The 24,416-nt window shown below is 41.5% G+C and overlaps 2 long non-coding RNA genes across 5 annotated transcripts; one reads left to right on the top strand and one right to left on the bottom strand.

The window, feature by feature from the left end:
• Positions 1 to 3,094: 3,094 nt before the first annotated feature.
• Positions 3,095 to 9,708, top strand: LOC111251232 (uncharacterized). Of its 2 annotated transcripts, XR_015328933.1 has the most exons (4): positions 3,095 to 3,340; positions 4,050 to 4,362; positions 4,929 to 5,044; positions 9,172 to 9,708. It is a non-coding gene; the product is annotated as an uncharacterized LOC111251232 (long non-coding RNA). The 2 variants fall into 2 exon arrangements; XR_015328932.1 differs by lacking the exon at positions 4,929 to 5,044 and having other exon boundaries at positions 4,050 to 4,235.
• Positions 9,709 to 21,047: 11,339 nt separating this feature from the next.
• Positions 21,048 to 24,233, bottom strand: LOC147755464 (uncharacterized). Of its 3 annotated transcripts, XR_015329164.1 has the most exons (3): positions 22,747 to 24,147; positions 21,985 to 22,370; positions 21,048 to 21,679 (listed from the first exon to the last, which is right to left on the bottom strand). It is a non-coding gene; the product is annotated as an uncharacterized LOC147755464 (long non-coding RNA). The 3 variants fall into 3 exon arrangements; XR_015329163.1 differs by lacking the exon at positions 21,985 to 22,370 and having other exon boundaries at positions 23,926 to 24,233; XR_015329165.1 differs by lacking the exon at positions 21,985 to 22,370 and having other exon boundaries at positions 22,747 to 24,233.
• Between the last annotated feature and the right edge of the window lie 183 nt (positions 24,234 to 24,416).

Consider the following 24,416-nt stretch of genomic DNA (forward strand, 5'->3'; position numbering starts at 1 on the left):
CGGTGTCTTAAAACTAATCAGACAACCTTATTCGGCGTGTTGTCTCTCAGTATCAGGATCTGATCCAAATAGAAATTATCCGAAAGTGCAAAGTTGTCGTTTACACTTGTTCCGCTGTAGCACTTAAGTCGATTTCAATTGAAGTTTCTGGTAATGTTTCGCTCTTTCGCTTCAAAGCGAAGGCATTACCAGAAACCTAGTCCTGGATCTCCTCTTCGAGCTATGCATTTTTTGTTACCAACGGGATGCCTATAATGTACTGTGTAGTATGTTATTTCTTTGATACTCATTCCTCTTACTACCATAACGAGTTGCCAAATCCTCCTTCTCGTTTCGATCAACAAAAATGATTACTATTGATATTTCCAATAAAAATTTCACGTATCTCGATACGTTCGCCAAACCAAATAACCGAACGGTCTGGGTCATATCAACTCAAAAAAAGTTTCTACTGCATCGCTTTCAGTAATAGAATACTGCTTCCAGCTGTCACGTCTACGTGCGCCGTGTGGACAACAGACGTTCAGTTTCAACCATCGCCGTAACGCTTTTACGTTTGCTGGATTCTCGCCACTCATTGTCAGCATGCAGGAGGACGAATCGTGCATGCGCCGACAAACATATATGAGCTTTACTTCGTCTCATAATGCTTATGTATAGTTTTGCCATTTTATCTATCGTGTTATTATCGTTGGGCAGCATATAGCCTCATAGCTTTCGTCGTTGAATTAGATTAGTTGATCCAGTGGCAACGACATCGATGGCGGCGGCGGCGGCGGTAGAGGCTGTTAGCGGTGGCGATGCTCGCGAAAGTTCAACTTCTAAAATATCCGATTATGCCGCCGCTACTACTGTTCCTATCGCAGTCTCTATATCGTTACCACTATGGTACAGAACAACTAGGCAAACGGTAAGACCACTACTACTGGCTGGTTTAACGATAGTTCGACGATCGGTCGGTATAGGCTAAGCTAGACTGGGCTGGCCGTAGTTGTCGTCTGTGTACGAGCAAACGTGTGAGCGACGGCCGAGTTGCGAGCTTCAAGACGGCCTGCTCATAGACTGCAGAACGGCCTAAAAGAAGAAGGTGCCCGAGGCCGCTGGTTGCACAGGGCACCTGGTTCGCTTTCCCCGCCCAGCCACAAAGGACCAGGGATGATGGTAAAGCAACCCAGCATCGCACGAATGGCTGGGGAAGGGGCTGTGCTTGCACCGCTGAAACTATTCGCTTTGGTGTTCACTTGTCTCAGTGAAGTGAGACTTTTAATCTCCAAAGTTTGTACTCGAGAAAGCTGCTGTTTCTACCAAACAACAGTCCTATTTTTGTGTAATGTCACAGCCATTGCTGCACGCAGCGACGCGATCCATAGGATTCGACTCGACGTATTAACCGTGTGAATCAATGAACGTCAGTATACAAGAGGTCAGAATTGAGGCAGAAACACAAATTCCACTTCGAGGTAAAGGTGACAACTGTTGGCGCTGCTGCCATTTTTGATAATATTATAGGAGTTGTTGATATAAACGGAACGTCCTAAGAACAACGAAGGTGTCCCAAATACCTATGGTAACTTTCCCAAAGTACTCGTGAAGCACATCGTAGGCCATCTAAGGTACACGCGTGCACAGTATATAGGCCTCAAACGCGAGAGCGAGGGACCGGAGATGGTTAACGTTACAAAACACGTTTTCTGTTCTATGATTTCATATCAAGTCAGTAATTGAGATACATATATATAAGGCAATTCACTGAAACGCAGGTTCATGTCACCTCCAGAACGTGAGTGAACATTAAAAAAGGGTTCTGCATGTCCAAATACGCTGTTTCTTCTTTCTGATTATTAGAAGCCATTTTCCATTGCTAAGCAGATGTTATTGAAGTTTACGCCATCATATCAGATTCAAGTTCTCCCAGATTAACGAGGAAAGTAGCAGAAGTCCTTAATCCCGTAGGGTTCAATGTCATTTTTCTATGAGTGCTTACTCGCACTTATGTGTTGATAACGATCGACATAAAAGAACTCGCTATGCATATTCAATTTCTACATGGAACTACAGCGCTAAACGAAATTAAACGGCGTCAATAGCATTTTCGATTACGAGAGTCCGTTTGATTTGACATTACTAGCGTGTGTTGTCCTGCAATGGCGCAGCCGAATGCGTCGGCGCTACACGCAAGCTCGTTGAACGCCCCGTGCGATCTGCGTGCGAATGCCGAATTAGGTTTGGAACATCGACTACCTTTGGCCTTTACGGCACCCAGTCGGAACCAGGGTCTATGTATTGCGAAGAATTTCTTTTGTTTACGATCTCTTGTCCTCGCTTATTCCTTAACGTTGACACGCGATCCATGCTCTTCGCCTGCTGTAAATCGCGGGTCAGGATGGCGGTGACCGCCTAATGCAAAGTAGCTACGGAACATTGAATTGACGGTATAGGAATTATAGTCGTTGCAGGGTCCTGCGCACGACGTCTTTCAATTCGATGCCTCTCGCCATTTCACTAGCTGCTGAGTAAAGCTTTGCCAGATTCCCTACGATATCTGCACCACTCTCTCCTCACGCCAGTAATGTCCTAGTTCAGATAGCCGCACAGAAAGCATGCTCCACAACGTGACACAATTCTTATTTCTGCGCCGGTCGTCCTAAGCGCAATCGTGGTTGTTCCAGTCGGGACCATCAGCGTTGGCCTGAGCACAAAAATTTTTCCTTCACTTAAGATTAACATTCACAACAAAGTGCTTAGTTTAGACTGGCAAAGAACAACGGATATTCGTTTTTGTTATTTTTATATTAGCTACTGTTCTTAAGGCTGCAACTCAGTTAAATTCTCTTATCTTTATTTTTCTTTTTTATCGTATCTTGAAGTCCGCTCTTTGGTTAGGTAGCAGAAACTACGGTTATGGCATAGGGGGACACACCGTGACCCGCTACAACCAAATTCATCGTGGCCATTCGAAAATGATCTTGGAACAGAGGCGGAACGAACGTTGCAGGGGCTTTTGGGAAACTACCTTTTATAACGTCGAAGATATGACAGGGAGGGGACACGCAGACGATGAAACGGAGACGTTTTCTGCGGCACACAACTACTTATAGGCTAGTTGGTTAGCCGAAGCGCCTCTGACTCTGACGTCTGCGATTTGGGTCCGCGTCTACTCTGAACCACATCTGGGAATTGTCAACAGTCGACCTGCGAAGTCAAGGAGCTTTTGTGAGCCAAAATCGGTTGCCGCTATTGTTGCTCGCTGAACATTTTCACCACGTCATCCTAGTTGTGTGTGCGGAATACAAAAGGGGAAAGGAACAGCAGGAAAGAGCCCAGATCAGCGACTAGAAAGGTCTGAGCCTGACAAACTATATTTTACCGGAGCAGACTTTTACGGATGTAGGGTAGTAAATTGAGTGAATAGATATAGAGAAGCTATGAATAGCAGCTAAATTCGATGAATGGCCGAAGAGAAGTCCGCAATTAATATATATATTAGTCCATTTTTGATTGAATCAGATTTAGATAACCCAAAAAAGTTCAAGTTTTCAGGCAAGGTAATAGACAGGGCAAACGTTGACTTCGTTTCTAAAAACGGCTTCCATCTTTAAGGACGACTAACAGTCGTCGACTGATTCATAGATACGCATTTTTTTTACATGGTAATAATTTATCCCAACTTCTCTCTCTATATTGTGTTAGTACCTATAATACTTACCAATGTAATCGGCAACCGGTACGAACACAACGTTTTCTATTGACAGTTGTCTCATTCCGTTCCACCGCCCACCAGACGCTGCGTAGCTGAGATGGCTGAAAGCCTCTCATTTGCCCTTACAGTTGATGGCGACTCTCTCAACCTATTTGATCAGTGGATGATTCGATGAACGAAAGATCAAGCCTGAGGGTCAATGCTTCTTTTAGGCAGATGACGACACTAGCTAAGTTTCGGATGTCCTTGAAACTCTCTCTATACGCACATACACAGAGCATTAATATTAATGAGAGTGTCGTTGATGGGCACGCAACTCCCTTTGCTTTCGGTCCGGTCTGAACGACAGGCAAGACCTTTCTGAGTCCAACTTCGCCGCAAAGTCTATGAGGCCACTGCAGAGCGGAGTTCGATTCAGAAGCGCTAACGTATGTCAGGGAAAGAAGACGAGGAAAGCTATTGGATCTGGTGGCTGACAGAAAGATGCCAGGGATTAGTGCGAAAGGCGCCGTAAAACAGTGGGTACGGGCAGAGGGTACGCATCCAGCATCGAGAGTTAAGTTCAACGCTTTTTTTGATGGATGATTCATGCAGATCGGAAATCTGTCTCAATACAACTTTGAAATTCGATTTTACTTTAGACAAGATGAAGTTAATAATAGGTAAGACTTTCTAGCAATTTTATTTTATCGAAGATCTAATTGAAGAGAAGCTTTGATTACATGCTATATGCTTAGCTTTCCGCATGTTATTGATGAACATTTAATTTTTAAAGGTTGTAGACGGTTGGACTATAATTTTGTTTATTTACGTAGGCCGCGTATATGGTTTCTTGTTTCTCTCCACCATGAGCTTAACTGTTCATGTCACTGTGGAAGACAGACTGTAACGTAATCTAATTGCAAAAAGTAGTGCCAATGAACGCAACGACTATAGTATACAAACGATCACTTGTCATGTGGGTTTGACTGTTTCTACTTATCACTTTATGCGTACCATAAAGAGATGGTGATCTTATTATGCCCAGAAACTTAGGAATACGCATCGCTGAACTTCGCCCATGTTCATGACATGGTTAATTTCTCGAACTGATACTCTATAATAAAGTATATCGAGTGTAACTGTTTATAAAGGCTTAGTGGTTGCTCGCTAACTCATTCTGGGTAACTTCGTAACTACTCGTAATTTCATGAGGTATTAATTAATTAATTAATGGGGTTCATCTCAGGCAAATACCACGAATTGGAACGAAGTGTGTGACCTCGAGTTTCAGATTTTATGCTAGAGATTGATGGATTATTACTCATAAATCATCGCGAAACCAGCATACCCAGCTAAATACAGGTCTGTCAGTTATCGACTAGTGTATGTTGTTCGATAACCTTTAATTAGAAACCATCTAGAAAAACAATCGATTAAAGCAAAAATATTTTCTCTTGCATGTTTCCAATGTTAGGGATATCGAATAAGACACATTTTGATATTTTACCTATTAATATTAGCTCCTTACCATATTCCTGATGGTGCCAATTTAATTTGTGAAATCCCATCGTATTTTCTCTTCATAAATTTTCCGGTTTTCTAAAACAACCCTAATGAAAACAATCATTTAAAGTTTATCTCGTGTCTGCCTATCTTGTTCAATAGGAATAGTTGCGACATTGAGTCTTAATCGCTACAGCATGGCTTTTGGCTGTTCAATCTGAACCTTGCCCAATGTAATACCACCGCATTGCATCTAACTAGATGAAAACTGTGCCATTTTTGGGATTTTCATACCTACGCAGAGTCCTGACAATTTTATATTGTAGGTACGATGGGGCTACCACTTGCGCCTTCAGACCTTGTCCCAGTCCTTAGCCGCGAATCGTACCATCTTTCTCCATCTTTGCCTACATTTACGTTTCAGAAATTATCACGTTTGAAAGCTCTCCAGCGATATTTTGACACATCGTGGCATTTCCATGTCTTAATGGTGGGATTATGAGGAGAGATTAGGACCACTACTAAAACGTAGACGCCGGCTTCGAACAAAACACACGCACACGCACACACACACACACACACACATATACACATGTGCAGGAGTGCATATAAACAAGTCTGAGAATAGTCATCATCCATCTCAGTTGATTGTGTATATTTACTTGACTTTTTAGGGCACTGTTGCATCTTTATAGGTAAGAACCGGTCGTACTTGCTGAGTCAGTAGGTAAACCTGTATTGAACTTTAGTATATCTTTACTTATTTTCTGGCTTACCGCCGATAACTGACAGCTAACACAGTCACGTTCGATGCCTTGGCGCGTGCCGATTTTTGCTGAGGAATGGTGTTAGATGATCAATGGAAAACATTGAACAGCCTGGACGTCGTCTGCGGTGCCCTCTGGGGAAACAGCAGTTTGCTTTAGTCGGCTTTGTTAGTATGTTGGAATTATTCGCTAGCATGAACTAGTCGGTCGTGGAGTTCGTCTTCGTTGTTACGTATTGCCACATCGGCTTATTCTGCCCGCCGAGTGGTCCGTGATGCGTTACTCTTCGGCCGTCGAAGGGTTCGTCTGTCATAGCAAAACTAGCATGAAAACGATTAGATGTTAAACCTAATGGCGAGGCTGACAGTGATTTTAGAGATAGCAGGCTGTCGACAGTGAGTCTCTCATGTGCTAACAAAACTTTGACAGTAATGCTGTCCTTGTATCTCACGGTCTTCGTTTATATTGTTCTTATCACTGAAGTTGTAAAACGAAGGGGAAAACTATCTTAGTTCGTTCTTGGTTCGTAGGGGGATCTACGTTTTGTAAATTGCTGCATACATTAACGACAAAAACGATTATTGGAGGATTTCTTTAATAAGTGACTGAGGCTATAAATAGCTTACGGAAACGGAGATGATAGCATTTGGCAGATTAATCAACATTTTTAGTCGTATGTCGTCACACAAACGCGATGTTTTGGAAACTGTCTGTCGCACGTACTAAAGGTGTAATTGTGGGCGTGTTTCCGTATAGTCACTTGGAATCACAGTTGGCAATGCAGTATTTCGGTTTGAGCTCTCTAAGCTAATGCAATCCACAAAACTAGGCAAATCGCCGTACGTATTTTTGTTAAAGGCAGGAACTACGGTGCAAAATCTGGCTTTTTCTTAGGTAATAGAAAAGAAATTTAGCGCAAAAAACAGGTTTCATGCCTTTTCAGTATCTTTATCCCTAACATATGCGTGTTGTGAAAGAAAACACTACGACAAGCTATTTTAACATGTAGGATTAAATGAGTAGTAAATACCTTAATTTTTATCATATTACAATGTTCTAAGATAAAAATGTACAGCCTGGAAGTGTTTAACAGTATGACATATAATCACGATAATTATTATTACGAAGAAGCTATTTTCCGTTCAGGTAGTGAATATAGTTAGCAGGCCGTAGGCCCGTGGATATATGTTACAGCTATCATCAACATGATATTCAACGCACGTTCTATTTGAGCGCGTCTGTATAAGCACCTCTGTGGAAGGAACTTGTGCTTCCTGGACAAACAGCGCGCGTGACCGCTAGCATGCGTCAGGCCTCCGCCGCTAAACGTGAACGCCAACAGTCGAGGCCTTCTTAAAGAAAACGAAGAAACAACTAAAAGGAGGGCTAAGCTACCGATCATCTGCCCCCGAGTGCCTACGAATCTCAAGGGGACCTATCACACACAGAATAGACACGAGCCGATAGTAAGCGAAGAACTCGGAACAAGATCAAAGAAAATCAAACTCACTTTTCTCTTTTGCATGATCGACTCTAGTGTCTTACCAGAATGAACCGACGCATTTTTTCTACCTCATACCAGGTTAGGTCGGAAGAGTGTTCATTTACTTGGCAAGAGCAACATCTGAAAGGTCGCTAACGGTTGACCGCACATATTCCACTAAAACTGGCGGTTCCAAAGACGCGACAGACAGAAAGACAGGCTTATTCACCTGGAAGGACTTAGCACTGGAAAAAAACAGACGTTTGCTCAACAGTTCGCTACGATCGAAGAAAACGTTTGCACAATGAGCGCTTCCTTATACTAGATTGTTACTGAATGGTTATATATGAACACGAAATCGGGTGGAATTGCGAGTTATGCGATATATATACACACATACATGTACCGGACCTACTGATCGGGCGCACGGCATGTTAGGTGGTATGTATCTCGCAGCAAGCCACTACCGCTACTAGTAATCGTTCATGCACACGCGCCTATCGTGACAAACAGCTTGGTAGGGAACAACTGGATTCAGACGCAACACTTTATATAGTCACCGATACTTTTTAGTATCAGAGAGAACCTAGTTTTTTTTTTCTGGAAGAAAACATATCGTCGTTATCCAATTACTTAAATATTTTTTTTCACATAAACCAGATTTTTTTTCTATATTTTTAGGTTCTAAAAAATCCGCCGAATTCTTCCATGAGGCAAGCCAAAAGATCTTCAACAAGATTTGGTTGAAATAGATTTAAACAGCTTGAAAACTCATCATAATGGCTTAAAAATCAATTTTTAATAGACTTGGATATTTCATACAGAAATTAACGCCCAACTTGGAAAAATATTGTTAATTACCAATACCCAACGGTTAATTTTTTTTGGAATTCTTTGCTTTTTTCCGCACTTTATGGACCTTTTGGCTTCATTTTTTAGAGCCTTTGGCCTGTTAGTGGCCCAAAAGTGATGGATGCAACGTATTTGGGTAACATGTTAGCGAGCTCACGTCTACTAATATCGTTTGACGTACGGATACTATTAAGAAGTTGTCTGTAAGTTAAAAAAGAATGAGTGGTTTCGTTTAAGCTGTGACTGCGGTGAATTGTCGTTGCATGAAATATACATGACCGTCAGGCATTATATCTCTAGTACGTAGAACGATATTTGTTGAAATAATTGTTTATGTTTAGATATAGAATTCATATGGAAACTTCCGAATTTAAAAGCAACGCCATATATCCATATATATATACATAATTTTTTACGTTTATGTACATTACAAGAAGAAAGTAATTTTTTTTAATCAGTTAAAATAGTTTCCTACTTATGGGTTTAATTTGTTTTTCGTGATGTATTGTAATGTATTATTGCTTCAATCATTCTAGCACATCTTAGAGCCTCTATGTAGAGTTTTGTATCTGGTACCGCCGTTAATCATTTTATCGTACGTCTGAGTTCTATCACAAAACAGTGTGTCTATGCCCGGGTCTGAAGCTAGACTCTAACGTCTCTTTAAGATTAACAGGCCACTGAGCTATCACGGGAATGCATATTTCAGGGAATCTCGATTAAGAGAGATGCTACCATTAAACGGGGTATATATATATATATATATATATATATATATCCTGAAAACACATAAATTATACTCATACTAAACATGTGCGTTTGTTTATAAATCCGTTAGATATATAATACAGCTCAGTAAGATTTTGCACTTGTTTTTGTTGTAGGTACAATCTTGCTGGTATCCTTAACCAGCCGGCACGCTAATTAAAGTCAACCGAACTTACCACCACAGCAACGTTATGTGGGTTAAATAAGATGAGGCAATTGGGAACCAGATGGATTGGTAGCCGTTCACGTTATGACCGTTGAGTATTACGCAGCAACAGGCAAAGGGACTCAGAGGTAGTTCCGAGACTCGGGTTTCTCCAGGACATATATCCAGAGCCACGATTGGCACTTGGTAACAGCTGCAACTCTCTTCAGCAGCATAACAAAGGGATATCGTTTGCAATAACTTATGAAAGGTCTTACCTAGAAGTCCGTTCTAGTACTGGCTACCAAGCTGCACTTTTATGGAAACGAATACAAAGAAGACATCATGGTGCAACATAGCGTTTGTAGTGTAATTATTACATCGTCAGCAAGCATTCTTCAATATATCCATTGTAGAGCTACACACTGATATCCAGCAACCCGAAACGGTGCATTGTTAGTTACAAAGGGAGCTTCACCTCGCTGTTTCCGATATAAATAAAAGTTAGTTGGGCTGTAAGCTAAGCTTATATGTTGGCATTGTTCTGGGTCGTGTACATATGCTCTGCTGATTTCTGCAAGTGTAATAAGAGCACCTTTTCTTCAAAGATGAGATCAGTAGGAACGAACCGTATCACTTGTTATTGATATACTGCGTGTGTACATCCCTCCACACGAGAGGAAGATCAGTTTTTACAGCGGCTGGAAAACAACCGGGGTCCGATGCGTCCGCCGAAAGATGAATGGCATCGGTTGTAGAGGCGTTGCATAAACTTAAAAACGTACATCTAAGCAGCTTCTCAGGGAAATCACTATCTTTATTATTATTATTGGTGTTTTGAGATGGTTATACTTACATCACGGTATTTTATAAATTATATCGTGAATATAATAATAATTATTGGAAATGTCCTCCTTAATTAGGAGTGTCGATACATCTAATTAGGGAAACAAAAAAGCGGGCGAATCTTGTCGAACTAATTATATACTGATCCACAAAATCATGAGCTTAAATACGCCTAGTGGTCACTGATTGGATGTTGGATGCTCAGGATTCGAGGCTTAATGCAGCACTAAGAAACAAGAATTATTAACGAGTCACTATTGGTTGCAGCCACCGACGAATGTGTCTAATACTCTTTTCCTTTCATCATCGCTACGTCTTGCTATCGTGACTGGAACGGCCTTGCTTGCGATTCTTCGTGTCATAATTCCTTTCGGCCTGCCTAATTTGGTCAACCCTGTCGCCCTCCAAAGGTTTTCAGCCTTTTCCAATGTCACGCACATTGAAACAGTGATTCCTCTGTCGTGATGATGACCGCTGCCTTTTCAGTCTGAGCCAAACTAATCAATCTCCCTAGCTTTCTTTGAACCTTTACGGCCGCCTCCGGTCGCATAATCAACGTGTAGCAAAAGCCACCTATTCTTATATATATTGTTTGATTCAATCAAACCAAGAATCATTAAATCATAGCTCATGACCTAACAAAACTTTGTTCTCTATCGGTTTCGGCCTGAAATCTCTTTGAAAAAAAAAACCGTGCATGAGTTCCAATCTCAGGATATAAACATTTGCTTCATCCTGGAGTACAGCTTCAACATACTTCCATAAATAAATTTCGCTTGTCTCTTTGCGTCATTCATTGCCGGAGGAACCTTCATGTACAACCTTAGCGATTTTTACCCACGTTGTGTTGATATACATTTTGGTTGTATTTATAGGTCAATTACTAAAACACCTTTTCATATTATGGGCCTCAGATACCAATGATGTGAAATATCGGATCAAAGCGAACTTTGCATCGAACATTTGAGATACATACTGGATACCACATGCGAAGAATCTTAAAGCTTCTCAGAAGTGGCACATTGTGGTGTATCGGAGATATCATCAAATATAAAAAATATAATATTGAAAATGAATTAGTTGAATATTTGTAGCTGGGTATTTTCGATAAATAATAACAGAAACGCGAAAATTGTATTTTTTTTTATTTATTATGTCCTAAGTTGTAGGCGCTTAGTGACAAAGAGAGGGCTGGTTAGATGTGATGGAGGAGGATTACTTGTCAAACTTTTTGTGTGTTTCTATATTCCTATCTAGATCACTAGTTTTCAGCTCCATTTCCAATTCCATGGAGATGTGTATTTACTAACATCAGGCACTAAGCTATTGACATTTGTATTTTTTAGGCACATAACGCTAATATAAAAATTTCACCATTCCAGCTATAAGAAGACTGCAATAAAAGAATCGCTTTGTCTTGCTAAAAGCGGCTGCTTGCATAATAAGTCTTCACAAAAAAAAATCAATGAATATATTACCAAAACCTCCTGCCGAGCTCAATCTTTGAAATCCGCCGGAAGCACCTTCGTGACCATAGTGATTATAGCTTACTTTTCTTCAAAGTTATACAGAACCCCATATGCAGATGTTATTGCTCTGAATTATTCTTCTACTTCTTTATTGCCAGGATTTCTACCTGGTTAGTATCTCATCGCTAACTTTTTGTATACCTCCTTTACGTGGCATATCTGCATTCTCTGACCAACCTTCTATTTTCTAGTGGGTCTATGTTTGCACCTTTATATCTGTCAGGTCTAAATAATTCATTGATTGGCGCATTCATCTGATTTTCATAACTTAATCCCTTTGTGTACATCTGGGCCCCAAGAGAGGTCCGTGCGAAGACATCGAACTTACCGCATGGAGACGATATGAAGCGTACTGACAATATTAAACAAAATGTGGAGACCATAAGAGGGACGCACTTTTTTTGCCATGAAAATAAAAGGAGCAGGTTTTTGGTTGGTGTTTCTACTAAAAAACACTTTTAATAGTCTGTATCTATGGCAGATTCTGAATAACGTTCGACATGGTCCTTTGTATGTTAGTTTAATATTTCAAGTTTTAATTTCCGTCCGTTCTTTAATTTTTTTTCCAAACGGTTCTGTATGTTACCTAACCTTTTTTATTGCTGTACTACTCTTGCGTCAAATGTTATCAATGGGTCATGATCGTGTTTATATAATTAAATTTAAAATTGTTCTTTTTCCAACCCAACAGCCCCACCCTTGGTTGATGTACTATATACTATAACAGTAGGCATCGTATAGCCAATGGTCTAGTAGTGCTCTCGATGTCGATACCGCAGCTTCAGCTTGCGAATAGGATTGCTCCTGCTGCCGACGATTGCAGCCCCGTATGACTCTATCCTTCTTACCAAATATCTAATCTTGTATATACGGGCATAAATAGCTTTCATGTGTACATGGTGTTCCCTTATACCGTTTGCCTTCTTTCTTTCCTTATCTTACATACATATACGCACACAGCTTTACACACGGGAGCTCGCGAGCACTCATGCTGACTCGATCCGAGTGGACACGACTGTACTCACGCGTACACCCGTACGCTCTCAAACATTGAGAAAAAATGGGAAGAGAAGAAAAGAAAAACGAAGATCGTCACGTCACTTTGATCCCAACGACTTTGAGCTTTCGGCGAAAAAAAAAAAAGAAGAAATCCGTCCCATACCGTTCAGAGGAAACGTCGCAGTTTCGCAGACAGTAGCGGCCGAACGCCAGTAGCAACTCTATTGGCTGACGTCGATGCTGTCGTTTAGGAGAAACAGTGCAAATCCCTGCACAGTTCCCTATGTTTGCCTCTCTGCCTTCCTCCGATGCCTCACACACGCAATCCCCCTTCAAGGAGGCGGCTGTCAGCGTCTTTCGACTACGCCTTACTTACGCAAAGCCTTCGCGCCCACCAGCGTACCCACAGCCTAATACAGCATTTCTTATTGAGTCCACCTTCAGATTTCGGTCCCGTTCGGATCTGCCGTGTTTCTCGGCTTTCTCGGGCCACTTGGTCGTTCCCAAAGAGCAAACCGGGTACGAACGAATCGCAATCCTAGATTCCATTCTTATTTCCCGAGGGGACAAAATCATTCAGAGGGGACCAGGCAGAGCTGGGTAAGGCGTTGGTAAGTGCTGCGACTATGCCTGACGTCAGATATAACCTATAGTTGTCCATTGGACCAGGCGCTGGAGGACCAGCGTAAGTGGCTTCGCATCACAATCGAAGCCTCTATTTTGGCTTGAATCTTACTGAAGCTGATGTATCCCTTGGAGCTTCGGACAAACATTTCGATTGCCATTACGCTAAGAACAAGCAGGATGAACTGACGGAGGTATTAGTTGTACTGGGTTGTGATGTGTGCGTGCTGCTCGCTATGAAATGCATAAACGATTGATTACGACGAGGGTCTTAAATATATTCTCTACATGTCTCACTTATGTAGAGGGCCTTTTCCATAGAGAGGTTGTTTTTTTTGTTACCATGCCATGTGTGTTACTCTATTTTACAAAAAAAAAGAGTAGAGTTATGCGTGCTCTGCGCCTTAAGTGCTTGAGTGAAAATTATCATAATGTTCGATTCCCGCAAAAGCCTCTATAACGGTGTATCGTTTGCAGAGCAAATCATGTAAGTATAGGGACTCGTGCAAGCAAAGACGTTTGCCATGAATTTACCGATAACCAGTGAACAGCGCTACTCTATTGGTGGAAGCATGCTATGAGCAAAGCGTACTTGTCCTATATCTGAACGAAGAAAGATGGTATAGGACGTTGATACCTACCGATCTACCTACAACACTTAAAGCAGCCTGTTTTACTCGAAAGTCGCATTATCACACTTTAAAAGAGCCGGCGAGGGCTTTTCTCCACTAGCTGTTCTCTCACAGTCGACAGAAGAACTAAGTAAATCAACTCAATTGTTTCCTGAAATCGAGCTGAGGTAAAAGTAAGCTACATTGACTCAAAAAGGTGATATAGGTAAAGATAGAGAAACTTGTTTAAGCCCTTTTACCGTCGTAAACTGTAGATCTAGTTGACATATACGGGACTACTGTTGATGTTCAGTTCCATGTGCTGGTCAATACCCATTGATACAGATGTCGACTTGGCTTAAGGCGGTGAAACCATGCGGTAAAAAGTGTTATGTTATTATGGTACTCTTCGTTGATTTCGTCAACGATCGGTGAGCAAGTGTAGGCAAACAGAAAACGATCAGATCTGTGGTGTGCTATGATTACCTAATTACTTAGTAACGGAATTTATGGGAGCCATCGGTAATGGACGAAAGCAAGCATTCGAAAGACCCACACACGTCAACGGAATACATACAATAGAATAAATCCACCGCATTCCGTCAATAAACTTGATGAGTATTCTAAGCACGAGCTTCGGTAATCTTACGATTGTCAAATTTGTTTTGTTTCAATGTCAGGTGTGTATGTTGTTAACAAGTTTCGTTCTGCTCCAGCCAGGCAGGGCCAACTAGAACAGCACGCACGCTTAAAGTAGGGTTAGTGGACTCGTTCGCAACTCTTAGTATATCTTCTGTAGAATAGCACAATCAAAGCCATATTCTATCCAAGCCCTTGCTTTTAACAACAGTGCGTTCACACCTTCCTGTTCAGCAAACCTACTTCAGCTTTCCCTGCTTCATATACTGATCGCTAACCTAATCTGTGTGATTTGGAAGGGCAAATTATACCGATTTTATAGTTAGAGCATAGGATTTAGGCGACAATGGAAATTTCATACAATTTTGGAATTTTCATAGAATAAAAGTAAGCAACACTGGTTGTTGAATATTTATAGTTCTAATCTTATAGTTCTTCTATCTTCTGTATTCTCGGTTACTCTGAAGTATTTTGCATTACTACAACAGTACCATCTCTGTATTCCAAGGCCTACGCCTTCTAGGGGATAACGTAGTCTAAACGGCTAATGCACATATCTTTGAGTATTTCCGTAGTAGCCATAAGTAACAAGTAGATTATGTATATATATATCCTACAGGTGGCATTCTTGACGGTCATGTTTATTCAATATAACCATTATTCCCCGCACTACAGCTTCAATCAGGGGCTTAAACCGCTCTATATTAACTCATGAGTCCTTTAGGTCGTTAATATTTGTGTCAAAAACCCAAAATATTAAAAATGGCCTTTTCAGTCATCTGTATGAATTTTCACGCCTTCAAGGTAAATCTACCTCATGAGAATGTCTTTTTGAAGCCATAGAAAAACGCAGATGGTCAATTTCAAATAAAAAGTGAAGTCTTTGTTTTCAGCAGCTCATGCAGCGAAAAGACTGGATAATAGTTGATCTTTATGAAATTCAAAAATGAAGCTCGGTTTTTCGCCAAGATCAACCTGTTGCTTTGTTCTAAAAGGTAATGACTTTTTCCTAGCATCACAGGTAACGGACGCCCGCTATCACAAACATTCTGTATTTATTTACGTATTTTCTTACCGATAGGCGCAAGTTCGAACGCCTTTAGGGTGTAGTAGCCCTAACAGCTCGTCGAAATATTATCAGTCTTCGACCAGCGGCTTAGTTCTTCACTCTTTATAAGCGCTTTCAAAGGTATTCTGTGATAAAACGAGTTGGCGAAATGCTGTAGCATTTATATAATACACTGTTGATTTAACTTAGGCTATAGACATGGGTGTTGCATGGCAAATAAGGCAGATTTACCGTAGTATATCCGGCAAAGGGTATCGTTCCTTGTCGGTTGGGCAAAGCCAAGAAGCCAACTTATTCGACGGATCCCATCTCATTTCTATAACCGCTTCTATTCGAAAATTGGCTAGTTGTTCGAAACAGCCCCAGATGATACCCATAGAAATAGTGCTAGTTAAAGAGGCAAAAGCGATTCTATAACAACGGTATGGTGCAAATTGCGAGCGTCGGCGAACGCTTCCAATCGCCTCCTTGTACAAATATCGCCACTAACTTTAAAATGGCTTATACTGCAATGAGGGGAACATCGGGCCCATTGTTGCGGCCACTTAAGAAACTCCAATCACACATATTGACTGAAGAATAGGTATTGTAGAACAAAATGATAGGATTATTGCATTTATCTATATAGAGATAAAATCACGACACTCAACTGAAGGTTGGCAAACGTTGAAAGGTAACGTTGTAAAAAGTAAAATTCAATTAGTGCTTTTCACTGATGTTATTGATATTAGACTACCAAAGGAGCGACAATGATACAGAACGAATCTTTTAGAGAGAGCATTTGTCTTCAAATCTCAAACAAAAAATCTTCTCGAATCTCGAATAATAATGACACACACTGAGTTACATCCGTTTGGACTGTTTTCCTTCTTTCCTTAAAAATTGATACTATTTAAATGTATCTAGTTTTTCTTTAAACTACATTTTCTTTGAAGTAGTCAAACGTTAATTAAGTAAGCTTGTAACTTTTTGAACACAGAGTAAAAGGCTTTTTGGCTTTTGGCCGACTTTCAGTCTAGACTCGTTTGGACTTTGCTACGAAGGAAGCTGTGGAGTGCGGACGTCCTAGAATCTATGTGTTGAGATATAATATTAATTTGTCACTGACAAAAGATATCTATTTCTTCCAAATGAGGCCATCTGATGTCTCAGGTCATGGTTATTACCTTTCCAGTGTAGGTAGATATTTACTCTTGAGAAAGATCTCTGTCTAGAAGTTGCTTGAAGAAGCAACTGGTGACAAACCGTTTTATGGTATCAACCCGGCTAACGCCCCACCCTTTATTAGGGCAGATTAAAGCTAGGGCAAGTAATGCATAGCAGGTGCCAACAAATACGGCTAGACCGATATTTGATTTTTCAAGGTACGCAGTTTCTGTAACACCGTACTTATCATGATGTTACAGGACCATAAGCCACAATATAAATAACCGTGCTTCTACAGGGGCTATTTCGATGCTAGTGTAATTACCTATAGAGTTTAAGCGTACCGATCTAAAAAATTTGTGGCCGTTTTCGTCCAAAATGTGAAATAATGTATAAATGATTGACACACATCGTGCTCGGGCTAATGCTGAAGCAGAAGAGGTCTTGATGACCTACTTACATTTAAAGACGCACTCGTCTGTCTTGCTGCTGTGGTAAACCCCGTAGAAACATACCATCAAAATAAGTGTTACGGCTACAGACAGATAGAGACAGAGTAGTAAAGGCATATTTTAGTCTAAAATATGGTCCCCGTAGGATCAAAATAGAGCGACATTTGCAACAATACGTATGTTTCCATACAAAAATAAGTTTATCTCGACGGGTGAAACAATAAACAAAACGGTGAAGTAATTGAAGTCGCAAGTTATCAAAGACGCAATCAGCATTCAAGTGCATTCAGAGAGCCACTTAGAAGAAAGGCAGCCCACCGACGTTGGGTGAACCAACGACAGTTGGTCATCAGTAGTTACCCAACTGCCTTATGATCAAGTACTGAGTAAATAGCTTACCTAAAAAGATTACCGTGCCGCAATCTGATCGTAATAAGTGAGAAGATAAGCCAGTGCGTGGTACCTCGCCATAAACCAGCTAGAAAAAGAAAAAGGAAGAAATGACGATCCAACGATTCGGCGGTCTATGACAGGGAAGAAATGAGCGCGATTGCTCGGAAAACCGAACGATTTTTCTGAAATCCTGGACAGATCCCGCGCTCATAATTTATGTCCACACAAAAACCCTTGCAGACAATTCGCCCACTTTGTGTCAGTTTCCAAGGGCACGCATCGCCTATTCTTAAACAAATATTGGTATAGAAATGGTTAAAAGTGATAAACCTTATTAGACACGAAACCGCTAAAAGAACGTATTGATGCACTGTGTTAACATCATAAATATCACCGGAACGTCATATTTCAAGGGTACATGTTACAGACAGCAGCGCAAGGAGAGACCGAAAAAGCCAAGCGGTTGAAAGAACGCATGAGTCAGCAGGTGAAGCGGTCTGCATACGAAAACACTGAGCTAGAGACACTTGGCTCACAGGGATCCAGGAGTCGCTAGCTTGGGGAAAGGTTGACAAAAAGCTAATATCCGAACATAGAAACATACAAAGACAGTGGACGAGTCTTGCAAGTCATAAAAAAAATACTGGCAAAGAAGTCAACGGAACACCAACAGTCGACGAAAATAACCGTCGTGGGGTCCAACGTGACAAGAAAGAAACTGCAAGAGCGCCTGCAAGGGCTTCGTACACAGGACATCTGCAAACGCCCGTCAAATGAAAAATCGTGCCGAAGATGTGTCCGAATGCACATACAAAGGAAGTATTTAGCTATTGACCAAACATATAAGGAATGCGATGAAAAGGATCACTTCGGTAGTGCGTGCTAGGTTAAGAATAAGGAGAACCGCACAGTCAGGATCGTCGAGGGCGTATAGGCGTCCGAAGCATATAACGTTGACGATTTTTTTCGAGCCGATGCGTTAGGTTAAACGCTGGGCTGCAGGTTATAGGCGCTACTATCGGTGTGCAATTCGCACAACACGACTCCGCGCTCTTCTCGATACAGGCGCGACGTGAAATATCTTGAACGTCCACACGTATGGAATCATCAAAAGTAAACTCAAGGAGCAGTACATCGACGATAGTGATGGAGCAGTTATAGGCATATATGACCAATTACGATCGGTGATCATAAGATTATCAAGGATTAACATCAACACGGACGGCGTAAAGTGAGAAGTAAGGTTTCAAGTCATCGATAACGAGTTCGAGATATTACGGTCCACCAAAATCTATTTCGAACTGAAAGTCATCCAGTTCTCAAGCGAAGTAGAAGGAGTAAACAAAGCTTTTGGATAAGTTTTAATAAAAATGATTGGATTCTTGCCTAGATGAATCTAAAGACATTTAAAAAAAGAACTAGCTTGACCAACGAAGATCTACGACAGTAGAGGAGAAAGACCAATCCAACAATCATCGCGCGTCTATTGATAGCCTGCACAGAAGCAGTAGTAAATCGCATAAAGGACTCTGAGTCTTTCGGCGTCATATAAAGCAGGACTGTTTAATGGGATAGGCCTTCAGGATCGTAGCCGCACATGGACTAAGTCGTGAGCTGAGAACAGTTTTAGATCCAAAATCATACAAAGACCTAGATATTCCTACAAAAATACAATCCGTACAGACCCCAAGCATTTCCAAAGTATATTTTCAAAGCCTCTTCTCACCTCAAAAGGCTTCACACTATACTACTCAAGCCAACAAAATACGATTTAACAGTAAGATACAGACCAGAAAAGTTGAAGGCCACAGTAGACACCCCTTGGAAACAACTAAAATACGTGAAGGTATATGCGGACTGGAACTTGAAGAAAAAGAACACTGTGCCTGCAATCGAGTGTCAAATCCACTGCCAAAACAGCAGAATCATCTAGCGTACGCGCCGCTGTATCGGTAATATTATACATTGGCCAGAAATCGAGAGTGATCTGAAGGACCTATTCGATAGACAGTACATGCAGGCCGAAACAGCAAGCAGAACTATTACACAGCAAGTCTGTCCTACAATGAATGGCCTTGGCAAGTGATGCACCAAGGCGTCGACGACAAAAAGACGATAAATTTTACCTAATCACCGCAGACAGCGAAATCTTCGAATTTGATGACTAGGGCCAAACACGGTAACTAATAACATAATTGGAAAAAAAATATCAACTTTAGGATACCTAAAAGACCTAGCGAAATACACATTGATTCGGACTCAAGGTACAGGAACAGGGCTAATCGAACACATAACAAGCGAACTCCAATCAAGGCGACGCTAAAGCTAGAGGTCGATCAACATACACAAGCGTTTACTGAAGAACATTGCTCTAAACAAAAAAGATATCGATACGGCATTGCTGGAGTGGTGAGTAACATTCCTTTTTCCCTAAAAATAAATATTATTTAAATGTATTTATAAAACAAAGGTTAGGTTAGGAAACCTGCAGAAAAGGACTTCAAACGCACTCCAGTCATCATAACAACGACAGCTTGAAACAAAACTCCGATTTTCACGCCACTGTCGCACCACACAATCAATTACTGAATACGAAGAGCAAGCAAACAAAATTATGACGATGGTGCAAAGAAACCCTTCAATATTCTGTCAGGCCAGCGGCTTTTTTTCACATGAATGGATAATAGGACATTGGATCGAAAAGACTAAGCTCAGAACGTATAAAGTACGCATCGGAAGTCCGAAACAAATGACGCCTACTAGTTATTCCTGTGCCGAGTGATATTGGTAACGATCAAACAAATAACCAATTTTTTTTTTTCATTAACAGAATGTACCAAACACGATATAGAGGCCAAGCGTAAACTCGGTCCAGCCACAGAGATATTAAATCAACGAATCGAGTGTAGATATCATTATGCGTTTAATGAATGAAGCACCAGCTTGACAAACGATATCCTTAGCAAGCAATGGGACGAAATCGAAGACATCACCAAAAAATAAACATCACATCTTCGTTTCATAACGACAAAAAGGACTAGTACCAGCACAAATGATAGACACCAACACAGTGCCGGGAAGATCAGGCCATCTAGGTAAGCTGCAAATGTGACGATGTTCTAATACCAAAAACAATCGGACACTGATGCCAGCGCCGAAGCGCGCAGTTGAGACCTTATTACATCGCGCAACAAAAGGTGAGAGGAAGCAGAGCGAACAGAACATTCCGATTCCGTCTAAACAAGGAGCGGCCGATACCAGATCGCAGGTGATTTGCTATCCCATGCGTGCCCCGGATCGCTGCACAGATGACTCGAAAAGCCAGTCCGAGAAACACAAATTACACGACCAGGAGATGGGAAAAAGCGGGAAGGGAAAAATACAGTAAACGAAGGGCAGGTTAAGAAAAAAATGAATTAATAATAAAGAAAAACACATAGATGTCTACTAAATTCAAGAAGCAATATTGCTACTCCGAAATAGTACAATGGTAGTGCTAAAAATAATAATTATAATAATAGCAACAATGATGCACGACAACTTGCTCAGTTTATTAGGAAAGATCCGCTTAAGGGCTTGCATATCGAAATTGTAATTATACATAATTAGCGTACTATAATATAGGTAATTGATCAGCAAGAAAACCCTGATGTTACCTACCGTAGTGTACCGGAACTTTACGCTATTCTATATTTATTTACGTTTAATGAAATTGTCATTTCATTCGTTCGTGCTGTTAGAATGGATATGTTCGAACAGATTCAAAAGTTCCGCCAAGAAGCTCAGACAGTTCAAGAAGAGATTGCAAACAGACACTCAGTCGTCAGTAATCACTTAAGTCTCGTGTTGTCGGTACTTGAGTAGATAACTTCCACAGGACAACACAACTATTCTAATATGAACTGTGTTCGATTAAATGAAGTAAGTTCAAAGTTACTAATCCACTGCTGCTGCTGCTGCTATTGTTACATCAGCTATTGTCTACAATAGTGCTTTGTATGACTTTAATGCCGATATTCGACCAATTCGTCGCCGGGCCCTCTGGGGCTTGACCTGGAGTTGACGATGGTGGACTTTGAACTTAGACGAGAGCGAACTGTTGTTACAGCCGACAGTGAGAGCGAGAAATCCGATAAAATAGAGGATTAAAAGTTAACTTCCCCCCTTACACCTGTAAACATACACACGAGCAGACTTAAACGCAGAAGAGATATAGCTGAAAATTGGAACGTCATGCAAACTCTTCTGACTGATAATTTTTTTTTCTTGACGTCCGCGCGGGACATCAATGTAGGTGTTAGGGCCCAATCAAATTATTCTTGCTAGCCAAGTTTAAACCTAAACTAATAGCTTTGTACCCTGTGAACACTAAATGATATAAGAACTCAGCAAATATAGAACGTTACATTATATATATGTTATATAGCGTTACAATGAATATTCGCATTTATGTACAGTATAAATCATCTGTCATACACCGTTCGGAGCTATGTATGATATGTTATTTCAATATCACACGGAACTATAGACAAGAACGTCGGATGCGCCGGCGCTTGCGTTCCGTACGCTTTATCCACACCATCATCCGAAACGACAGATGGAGCATGAACAAACGGTTGTGGCCACGCGATTCGACTTAGCAGCAACTCATCTGGTTCCTTGCGCTTTCTATTTACGCTGACAGAGACTTGATAGCTGCGACGTATCGGGCCGCGCGCATCATCGCCTCTGGGCATGCTGTCTTCAGTCTTCTGAGCGAAAATGAAATCAGCCCTGAAGTGACTCCTTCTAACGTTTGCGTGCCTGACGACATGTGCCATACACAACGATTTTCGCCCTTTTGTAGATAGCGCCATTAGCATCTGCGGCAAATCGCGACGCAACAACAACAACAGCGATGTTATTTCTTTGGTGATGGTGATGCTCAGGACAACGTGACGCCTGAAGCAGGATTTCGGGAACGCGTAGCGACGAATATGACTATAGAATCTATGCATCTTGGTTGGGCGAGAGGCGTGAAAAGACGCAAATGCAAATTTATGACTATTCATTTCCGGCCTCCTCGACGAAGAGCGAACGAACCTAACAAATCTGACAGCGCATTGGAAGACCGAACGGAAAATAATAAGATATACAAATGTATCTGCGGCGTGTGGTGCTCTTCCCGACGGAAATGCTCTTGTGCGTTTCGACGTTTGAACATTATTTCAAAACTGCTAAGGTAAAAAGTTTTCTTACCATTCCAAGCTGGTGGTGGCTGGCTAGGTCGACGCCTTGTCATGTAGACTATTGAATGCGTCGTGCATGATTGTCCATCGATAGTAGAGTATGGGAATGGCGTCGTCCAGATGGTTAATGCGTATCTCTGAGTAGATTGCCATGGTAACCATGAATATGCACCCATCGCCGGCAAATGGTTACTATAGCATTTTGTTTCCATGCCGTTTCATAGGTATGTTGGAGAAAAACTCGGATAAGTCTAACAAAACCCACAGACTGGATAGCCAACACCTGACAGAGTAGCTCGCATCAGAGCCGACGGTCTGTAATAAAAGCTTGTTCTTCGCCGATTTTGGCAGGAAACCAAAATACGCACAGTTAGCTTCCCCGTGGCTGACTCTCATAGTAATACCTCATGGATGAGATCCGAGGTGAGCCAATATATAAAACGTAGAGGTTGAAAAGCAACCGCGATAGTAGGGCATATTTGGGACATTCGGACAACTCGGTCATGGGCTGCGGGAAATAAACAAACAGAAGTGTTGATCACACGTTTTCGATTCTATAAGGTCGTTATTTAGTTCATGCGTTCCCAAGTCTCAACACACGGATGCTGGCATACGACTTCGAATGTAAGTCTACATAAATCTATTAGTATACAGTTAAATGCTTGTTTCTGCGACTTCTACGTACGGTACCTCCGCTAGACGTTGCTTTAGATGACTGGTTAGTTCCAGCACGGAACGAAGCATATCTACGTCCGGTTTAGAACCAAGGCTACCACAATTCCCGAAACCTAGTAGTTATGTCCCAGTTGGCTGATGAAGACTAATCACCGATCAATATTATCGTAACGTTACAAGGTAAATATTTTGTGACGTTTTGTTGAAGCGCTTCCTTATCCTAGGTTCCTATTTGTCTTGGACGCGTCCCTTCGTTCTCCTTTTATCACCGGTCCGCAGTAAGAGGTACTGTTTTAACATCTTCACTCGTTCTTCTACCATGTGTCCGTATCGGTGTGGAAACACTTTTTTAGTGTAGACGTTTCACTGAATTTGAACGCGAAGTCGATTCTCTCAACTGCTTCCGAATGTTTACCTCGCGCGCGCTGCCACACACAATCAAACACGAGTTTCGAATGCAAATAGCTCTGGCTGGAACAGATACCTAACGGAATAACCTTGCATTACTTCTTACAACATGGGAACGACGGCGGCTGCAGGAGTGGGCAATAACTGGGCTCCAGCGCGAATTCTTCGACTTCAAAATTCACAGAGATGACTGCTGCCAAGTGCCCGTTCGCGAAATCGGGTCGCTGAAGGACATTTCCAGACCCAGCTGAGAACAGCGAAACAATAACAGGGGAGTCGACGCGACGGCCGATTTTGAACGTAGTCTTGTTTGCAATGGCGGGTATCAAAATGGCAACCATTTTAACCGCTTTGAATTGGCAAATCTAATTGTCTCTCTCTCTCTCTCTCTCTCTCTCTCTCGCTTCACCTGCGCTGTAGACAGCTGTGCGTATTCTTTCCCGCACAATTGTCCTTGTGCTTACCCTACACTATTTGTCAGACCTTGTCTTTGTCACACATTGTGTGGAACTCGATAAGGATGAAAGTACACGCGGAGACGTTTGTTAGTAGTAAAAAGCTCCGACATTAAACAGATCTGCCGTAGCAGACGACAGC

The sequence above is a fragment of the Varroa destructor genome, unplaced genomic scaffold, assembly GCF_002443255.2.
Source record: "Varroa destructor unplaced genomic scaffold, Vdes_3.0 BEIS01000005.1, whole genome shotgun sequence".
Classification (NCBI taxonomy): domain Eukaryota; kingdom Metazoa; phylum Arthropoda; class Arachnida; order Mesostigmata; family Varroidae; genus Varroa; species Varroa destructor.